Source organism: Nannospalax galili, unplaced genomic scaffold, assembly GCF_000622305.1.
Source record: "Nannospalax galili isolate Female #2095 unplaced genomic scaffold, S.galili_v1.0 scaffold710, whole genome shotgun sequence".
In the NCBI taxonomy this organism is placed as follows: Eukaryota; Metazoa; Chordata; class Mammalia; order Rodentia; family Spalacidae; genus Nannospalax; species Nannospalax galili.
The window spans coordinates 359,656-369,588 of NW_008328349.1; the positions used below are offsets into that span (position 1 = coordinate 359,656).

Below are 9,933 nucleotides of genomic sequence, written 5' to 3' on the forward strand. Positions count from 1 at the left end.
AGTCTGCCTTGGCAGGGCATAGTGTTATACTTCTGTAATTACAACACAGGAGACAAAGGAAAGAGAATCAAGTGATCACGGTCATCCTCGGCAATATAGCAAGTTTGAGGACAGCCCGGACTACGAGACCCTGTCTTAAACCCCCTCCCCCTAAGAAAAGAGAGTTCACCCTCCCTCCCAAAGACCTCATTTAGGGAGTTCACCTAAATACCTCCCAAAGACCTCACCTCCTGAGTGCAGTCAGCTTGAGGTGTAGGTTTCAACATAAGAATTTTAAGGTGGCTGAAGAGGATGGCTCAGTGGTTAAGAGCACTAGCTGCTCTTGCAGTGGACCTGGGTTCAATTCCCAGCACCCCCATGGCAGCAAATAACCATCCGTAACTCCAGTTCCAGGGGAATCCGATGCTCTCTTCTGACCTCCATGGATATTGCACAACATGAGTGCACTTAAATACATGCAGGCAATACACTCATACACATAAAAATAATAAAATATTTTTAAAAAGAATTTTAAGAGGACAATACTTAACTGACAGGGGAGATGCCATGATCAAGAAGGTTGAGGCTCATCTACATACTTGGTATGTGCTGACCCTTGTTGTTTCCTCGGCTGCAGGAAACACTGCATAATTTGTGTAAGTGGGGAACTCTAAGTTCTCCCTGTCAAAAATAGTAATAATAACTTTATGAGGACATGCACTTTTAGACAAAACATTCAATTTTCATCCCATAGGATATGGGATATAGCTTAATTGGTAGAGTGCTTGTCTAACATGGACAACACCCTGGGTTTGATTCCCCAGCAAATCAAACTCTGGGCATGGTGCTGCTTATCAGTAATCCCAGCACCTGGAAGCAGCGACAAGAGGGCAGTCACAAGGCCAGCTTGGTGTGCATAGCAATTTACAAGTCAGCCAGCACTTCATAGTGAGATTCTCTCTCAACCAAAAGTATTTTTAAAAGAGCTTCAAGGTTATCCCCAGCTGCATATCGAGTTTGAAATACATGACACTATTACCTCCTCCCTGAAAAAAAATAAAACCTAGTTTTTTTTCCCAACTTGTGCAGCTGAAAATTTCTGGAGGCTGGGAACTGTTGCCTCTCTCACATCCACATACCTCACAGTTTACTCTTTCAGAAAATTGATTAACTACATCCCCTGGCTTCCTCAGTGAAGACCATACATTTACTCTAAAAATAGACACAGATCTCCTGCTCTTCAGTCATAATCGATATGACTATTCATGAGGCAATTAATTTAAACTTAGCAATTTAGCTATAATCCCATCATTGAATTAGATTTGGAGTTTTAGGACTTTTCAGTATATTTATTTGCCTTAACTAATGTCTAAGCATCTTCAACCTCCAAGTTAATAGCCCCTTCCTCTGGCTCCATTTCTAAGAAGTAAATTAAGCTTATATAATAGTTTAAGGAAAACATTTTGGAAAGTATCTTACTCTGTTTTAGGAAAACTATAATCTCAAAATTCTCTCTCTCTCTCTCTCTCTCTCTCTCTCTCTCTCTCTCTCTCCCTCCCTCTCTCTCTCTCTCTCTCTCTCTCTCTCTCGGCTGAGAGAGACTCCTTAGTCTTTTCGTCTAGCCTGGGCCAGAGAGTAAGATCTTGTCTTGGAAAAAAAAAACAAAAACAGGCAACGTGGCTAAGTGGTTAAGAATGCCTGCTGAGCCAGGTGTGGTGACGCACACCTTTAGTCCCAGCACTCAGGAGGCAGAGGCAGGTGGATCTCTGTGAGGTCAAGGCCAGCCTTGTCTACACAGTGAGTTCAGGCCAGCTGGGGCTACAGGGAGACCCTGTCTCAAAAAGACCAAAGGGGTGGTGGGGGGAGTTTCTGCTGCTCATGCAGAAGACAAGAGTTTGGCTCCCAGCACTCATTCAGCAACTCACAACTATGGCTTCAGGGGACCTGACACCCTCTTCTGGCCTCTGCAGATACTCACATGCACATGAGCATACACACATACAAATGCACATTTTTTTTTAAAAAAAAGCAAAGAAAAAGGGGAAAATAAGTTCCCCTTTAAAAACAAAAATCTTGGGTGCTGAGTGTTCATTTCTTTGTAAGTTTCACCATCTCCTCCCTCCCTACCCAAGATATAAAATAAAAAATTCAGAAAACAAAACAAAACACAAATTCTTTTCCTGTGACTATTTTCTTTAACTTCAGCCTCAATAATTAAAAGTAGCTAGAGAGAGCTTGTCTGCCTCCTGTGTGTGGATAAAACTGTGATCAGCCAGCTTCTTGTTCCAGAAACCATGGCATGTCTTCCCCAGCATAACCCTCTGGAACTATGACCTAAAATAAACCTCTTTCTGCTTAGAGAAAAAAAAAGTAGCCAGAAAGATGCCAGGAGAAAAGCCAAGTTAATTATACTACCCTGAATAGCTGTTTCTTGCATTTAGCTTGCCCATTGTCATTTTTTTCAAGCAAAAAGCTTAATATTAGATTCCAACAACCTTCAAAGAAGTAAAAATTATAATCTGGTGGATAACTATTTAAAGTAACGGAATCCAAGGCAATGTAAGAGCCTTAATTTTTCCAGACCCATGTTATTAACTAAGAGTGGGAGAGAACAGTATCTAGTGGTAAAGTCAAGAGCATGAATCAACCATTTAAGATATACACTCCCATTTCTTCAAGGTTCAAGATGGATAAATGACTTCATCTCTCTGTAATTAGCTTCTCTGTCCTTAAATTGCCAACTTTTTGTTGTTGGTTGTTGGTTTTCTATTTTGTTTTGAGACTGTGTCTTGCTATGTAGCCCAGGCTGACCTCTATGAAATGAAGCCAGCCTGGTCTACATACCACATTCCAGGCCACCTGAGGCTACATAGTGAGACTCTGTCTCCAAAGAAAAAAATCCCAAGAATAATATTTCATTTTTCATTTTTAGCTGGGCATGGTGGTGCATGCCTTTAATTGCAGCACTTGAGAGGCAGAAGCAGGTAGACCTCTGTAAGATCCAGGCCAACCCAATCTACATAGGGAATTCTAGCTGTGGTTAGTGGAAATCTTGCTAAATTTATATGTGAATTTGAGACATTAAAACGTTGTCTTGTGATGTAGTTTATAAGTTTACAACATACAGTGTATCACTGGCTGCAGGCAGGGAGCAGCTACGCAAAGGGAGTGATTAATGTGATGACAGTTGACTGCTGAGGCCAAATTGCAAAGAATTATTGACTCTCATTGCTATGATTGGGGTGTATAAGAATCCCCAAAATTCAAACAAATAACTGAGGTTATGGTTAAGTGTAATACTGCTTTTTTTTTTTTTTTTTGGTTTTTATGTGACAGCGTCTCCCTGAGGCCCCAGCTGGCCTGAAACTCACTGTGTAGACCAGGCTGGCCTTGACTTCAGAGATCCTCCTCTGCCTCTGCCTCTGCCTCCTGAGTGCTGGGATTAAAGGTGTGCACTACCACACCCGGCTTGGAATATACTGTTTTTTATATTAATCTTAAAATATACAGTTTGGGGCCTGGAGAGATGGCTCAGTGGTTAAGAACACCGGCTGTTCTTACAGAAGACCCGGGTCCAAATCCCGTCATCCACGTGGCAGCTAACAACTGTCTGTAACGCCAGTTCCAGGAGATCTGACAGCCTCTTCTGACCTCTGCAGGCATTGCACGACACGGGTGCACTTACCTACATGCAGGCAATACAGGCATACACATAAAATAAAAATAATAAATTATTAAAAAATATATATATATATACAATTTGACAAAATCCTCCCAAGAAGTCACCCCAAAGCAAGTACAATAGAAAACAGTTTATAGTCTTACAACTTTTTTCTTTTCTCTTTTAAAAAATATTTATTTGGGGCTGGAGAGATCGAGCATTGGCTGCTCTTGCAAAGGATCTGGGCTTGGTTCCCAGCACATGACGGCTAACAGCTCTCCATAACGCCAATTGCAGGGAATCTGATGCCCTTTTCTGATCTCCATGGGCATTGCATGACATGGGTACACTTATATACATGTGCATGCCTGATGCCTAAGGAGGTTAGAAAAGGATGTCAGATCCCCTAGAATTGCAGTTACTGACAGTTGTGAGCTGCCATGTGGGTGCTGGGAATCAAACCCAGGTCCTCTGTAAGCTGCGGCCGGCCTGGAACTTGCTATGTAGACCAGGCTGGCCTCAAACAGAGATCCATCCGCCTCTGCCTCCTGAGTGCTGGGCATGTGCTACAATACCTGGCCTACAATCTTACATCTTGTGTGCCTGTTTTTGAATACCATACATAGGCTCCAAACATAGACTCAATATTGAACACTTATCTGTTTTGTTATGGAAATTTCTAAACACACACAAAATAATAAAATAATTAGCCCTCATGTATCTATTATGAAGGGATCTATTATCAACATATAGCTAATCTATTTTATTTATATCCACAGTTTCCAGCCCTCCATTCTAGATTATTTGAAATCAGCTACTAGGGGTTAGTGGTATAGCATAGTGGTGGATTATTTGCATACTATGTATTAAGAACCTGGGTTCAATTCTCAGCACTACACAAAACATAAAGGATTAAGTTTTGTTGGTTCACTGATCTTTTAAAAAGTGGGGATTTGGGAAGATGGCTCAGCAGTTAAGAGCACTGACTGCTGTTGCGGAGGACTTGAGTTCAGTTCCTAGCACCCATGTGGTGGCTTCACAACCACCTGTAACTCCAGTTCCAGGGGAATCAGATGACCACTTCTGGCCTCCTTGGGCACTGCATACATGTGGTATACCATATACCTGCTGGCAAAATACTTATACACATAAATAAAATTTTTAAAATTTTGTTTTATTTTTGGTTTTGAGACAGGGCCTCCTACTGTAGATCACACTGGCTCTGAACTCATGACCATCTTCCTTCTTCAGCCTCTGTAGTGCCAGGATGACCACGTTTGTGCAATGCCTACCAAGGGCAAAAGAGGACATCGAATTCCCTGGACCTAGAGTTTGGGTTGTTAGCTACACTGCAAGTGCTGGGAACCAAACACAGGTCCTTTGCAAGAGCAGCCAGTGCTCCTAACTGCTGAGCCATCTTTCCAGTGCCACCCTCCCAACAAATTTTTTAAAAAGGAAAAAGGAAGGAAGGAAGAAGGAAGGGAAGAAAGGACTTACCTCTGAAGCTCTAAAGCCAGAGGAAGGAGCAGTATCTTGACCTCATTAAAGCCACAGCTGATTTTCAGTTAGTTTCCTGTGCTACTGCTGTCCTCAGTATTAAAATACAAATATTATTCTGAAAAGGTGGCACTTAGGCATTGCTCTAGTACACTGTAATAGGTACTTGTTTTATTGTTGTGTTAAAGTACATGAACGGGGCCACTTAACGGAAGAAGGATTTATTTTGGCTTACAGTTTGAGAAGAAACAGTCCATTGTGGTGGGGAAGGCATGGGGGAGTTTTGTGGTAGCAGATAAGAGTTTGAACCCGGGACACCAAAGAGAGAAAGGGGAGAAGGGGAGCAGGGGAGGGTTGAGGAGGAGATAAAAGGGGAAAGCACTCAGGTGGGAATTAGTGTGGGCAATGACCACAGGCCAGCCCTTACCTACTTCCTCCAGAGAGGCTCCACCTCTTAAAGCTGATGGGGGCCAGGGAATGGAATGTGGTGGTTTGAATGAGGAATGTCTCCCATAGGCTCAAAATGTTGAACACTTGGTCCCCAGTTCATGATACTGTTTGGAGGAGGTCATGGAACCTTTAGGAGGTGCAGCCTTACTAGAAGAAGCAAGTCCCTGGGGGCGGGCTTTGAAAGTTCATAGCCTCACCTTACTTGCAGTTCACTCCACTTTGGGTTTGTGGTTCAAGATGTGAGTTCTCAGTGTCCTGCTCCTGCTGTGCCTGTAGCTTGCTGCCTTGCCTCCCCTCCCTGGATTCTTACACCTCTGGAATTGGTAAGCCAAAGTAAACTGTTCCTTAAGTTGGCTTTGGTCATGATGTTTTATCAGTCACGGAAATGTAAGTGATAGAGCATCAAACATGCAGCCCAGACATGTTCAACCCCACCTGGAGTGCAGGAATTACAGGTGAGTACATCCATGCCCAGCCCTTCATACTCTTGGAAACCATTGTTGCCCAGACCCTTCATGCTGATGGAAATCATTGTTGCTGACTAGAGAGTGTTGTGCCCAGAGAAGGGATCCCCAAGAATTACCATGGAGTCCAGAGGGCATGCAAGAACAAAGAGTCTTTATTCGGGCTTATGCTCAGACTTTCAGACCTCACCAACGCAGTGGATCTGTACTGAGAGCCCTGATTGCAGGGGGAGGGAGCTTTTCATAGATTTCAGACAAAGGGAGAAGGGGAATGAAAGTTATATTTTGATTGGTCCAAAGAGCCCACGTACGCCAACAAACTTTTGAATTGATTGGTTACAGTCTTGGAGGCCTCTCATTGGTGGGTGCTGCCCTCAGGGCCGTGGAATGTGCTGTTATTCAGGGCTGGAGGACCCTGTTTATTCCTTATAAGGCCTCAAACCTGTCGGGGCCCCCTGGACATGCCTGGGCTTGCCTAGTCTATGACCATGAGATATCACAAGAGGAATTAGCAGTCAAAATGGAGACGGTACAGTTTGTCCCTCTGGTTCCCTCAAGCCAAGCGATTTACAGAAGCGAAAAGAGCAGTTAGTCCTAAATAGGGGCAGGGGTCTAGGAAGTCTGGGGAGGGGGCCAAGGAGGAGGGTTCCACAGAGAGACCTTTTTTTTTTGAGACAGGGTATCATGTATCTCAGGAAACCCTCCAACTTATATAACTGGGGATGACTTTGACTTTCTGATATTCCTTCCTCTCCATCTCCAAGGGCTAGAATTACAGGTGTGCAACATCTTGCCCAGTTTATGTAGTTCTGGGGATGGAACTTGGGGCTTTGTACATGCTAGGCAAGCACTCTACCTACTGAGCTACATCCCTAGCCCAGAGAGACCTTGCTTATATGCATCATTTTAATATTTACATTAGCATTAGAGAGTAGAACTAATCTAAAATATTTAAATTTAAGATATTTTTCAGGGACTGGAGAGATTATTCAGCAGTTAAGAGCACCGACTGCTCTTGCAGAAGCCTGGGTTCAATTCCCAGCACCTACATGGCTGCTAACAACCATCTGTAACTCCTGTTCTAGGGATCCAGTGCCCTCTTCTGATCTCTCTAGACATTGCACAACACAGGTGCACTTATATACATGCAGGCAAAACACTCATACACATAAAAAAAATTTTAAAATATTCTCTAAAATTGCCTATAACTTGTATATATAGATTATATGTTTTTGAAAAGTGGCCTTTTATTGGTTTTATTCTTTTTTTTTTTTGATAGGGTCTCTCTAGTCACAGCCTACCTGGAAGTCATGATGTGAACCAGGGTGGTCTTGATCTCACAGAGATCAACCTGCTTCTGCCCCCGAAGGGCTGGGATTAAAGGCTCATGCCACCACACCCAGAGTGAAAAGTAGCCTTTTTAAAGATTTATTTTTATTTGTGTGTGTGTGTCTGTGTGTGTGTGTGTGTGTGTATACTTGTATGCCACATGTGTGTGGGTATCTGAGGAGGCCAGAAGAGGGTATCCTGGAGCTGAAGTCACAGGTGGTTGTGAGCTACCTTATGTGGGTGCTGGGAGCTGACTCTGGGTACTCTGGAAGAGCAGCAAGTGGTCTTAACTGCTGAACCAGCTCTCCAGGCCCTGCCATATGTTTTTTGGTTTGGGGGTTTTTTGCCTTTTTGAGACAGGGTCTTCCTGTAGTCCCAGCTGGCCTGGAACTCACAGAGCTCCACCTGCCTCTGCCTCCCAAGTGCTGGGATTAACGGCATGTGCCACCATGCCCAGCTCAATCAGGTTTTCTTAATACTAATTTACATACACATTCACCTTCCATAAAACCTTTCAAAACAGCTCCTGGAAAACAGGAAATAATGATTGACAACTTAAGGTAACATAGGAAAGCAATGTTTGTCCAAAGGTTGGATTTGATTGTGAAGAGTCAAAGGTTACCCACAGCTATGTATGTCACAATCCTAGGAAGGACAGGTAAGTTCAGGGCCACTAGAATTTCATTTGCAGTTTGGGTTAGCACAGTGTTCCAGACCCTGCAACATATTCGCCAATAAACCACTGAGTCCCAAGGCAGACAGCTGTAGTGAGGGAACTAGAGATAATCTAGTTCTAATGAAAGTATTCTACGATAACAGGTCAAATGGTTACTGGCAATTTTTAGAAACCCTAGGTAGGATAAAGTCATTAAGATTAAAGTATTATCATTCCCCACTCCCACCACAGAAGCATTTTATTTATATTTATGTTTCACATCCCTAGAAAATGAATTCTAGGGGCTGGAGATGGCTCAGTGGTTAAGAGCACTGGCTACTCTTGCAGAGGACCCGGGTTCGATCCCAGCATGCACATGGTGGCTAACAACCATCTGTAACTCCAGTTTCAGGGGAGTCTGATGCTCTCTTTTGACCTCCGAGGGCATCACACAATACAGGTGCACTAATGCGCTTGCAGGCAATACAGCCAAAACATAAAACAATAAAATATTTTTTAAAAAAGAAAATTCTGTGTGCTTATGTCTTACTTTTTTATGGTGATAGTGCCAGCTGAGGCTGTGGGAGCAGAATATTCTACCATTTTCCTAGGACTTTGAGCTGCCCATGAAATCTGAGGCTGGAGGCTGGTGAGATGGCTGTGTGTAAAGGTGCCTGCTACCAAGCCTGACAACCCCGTGGTGGAAGGAGAGAACCAACTCCCAAAGACTGTGACCTTGCCATTCCCTTGAGTATGGGCAGGTTCTATGACTACCTCGACCAGTAGAATATTGTGATAGTGACATTGCAACTGTTCAAGTATAGCTGGCTTGTTTATTTGCTTGGACAGGGTCTGATGTAGCCCAGGCTGGCTTTGGATGTAGCCAAGAATGATCTTGAATGATCATTCTCAGCCTCCCAAGTGTGAGTGCTGGCATTACAGGTGTATGGTGTACCATGCCCATGCTATAATTCCACGCTGGCCTGGAATTAGATATGTTTCTGAGGCTGGACTTAAACTTGTGATCCTCTTGCCTAAGTTCCCCCCTCACTCTACCCCAATAGCTGGGAATACAAGCATGTGCGAATACATGTACTTACATCACGGTCAATTGTAGCTCTTGATTGGCGTGCTAATTACTTCTTGCTTCAAGGACTTACAGTTATTCTATGTTCAGCATGCTAAAATCCAAGCGACATAAATAAGCCCTGGTACCTTTAGTGCTAAGTAAAGTGGCAGAAAAGCCAGGAGCCCTGAGATAGCAGATGTGAGCGGAAGTATATTCTAACGTCACTGCCCCCAGGAAAAGCCAGGCGGTAAACTCCAGCAGAGCCCTCCCCAAATCCCTTTCCTAGAAAACTGGATGCAAAAGAAGTGGTTTGGGGCTGAAGAGATGCTTCAGTGATTAAGAGCACTTGATGCTCTTTCAAAGGACCTGAGTCCAGTTCTGAGTACCCAAGTCTGGGGGCTCACAATCACAACAGCCAGCTCCAAGGGATCTGACACTGTCTTCTGGCCTCTGCAGGCACCTACACACATGTGGACACATACATACACATATATGCATAAGTAAAAATAAATCTTTAAAAACATTGTATTGAGCAGGGTGTGGTGGTACACACCTTTGGTTCCAGCACTCAGGAGGCAGAGGCCATACACAGAAAATAAAAATAAAGAAATAAAAGAACTTTACAGTGTTGTTGACCGAATAGTCTGCCCACACCCACTTGCCTAATCAATCAAGGTCTCCCCTCCCCTCGAGGAGTCTAATAACTTTAAAAAAAATTTATTTATTGGGGCTGGAGAGATGGCTCAGTGGTTAAGAGCACTGACTGCTCTCACAGAGGACCCGGGTTCAATTCCTAGCACCCACATGGCAACTACAAACTGTCCAGTTC

The 9,933-nt window shown here is 43.6% G+C and overlaps 1 pseudogene; it reads left to right on the forward strand.

Annotated features, from left to right (window-relative positions):
• Positions 1-521: 521 nt before the first annotated feature.
• Positions 522-663, forward strand: LOC115069223 (annotated as a pseudogene).
• Positions 664-9,933: the final 9,270 nt, after the last annotated feature.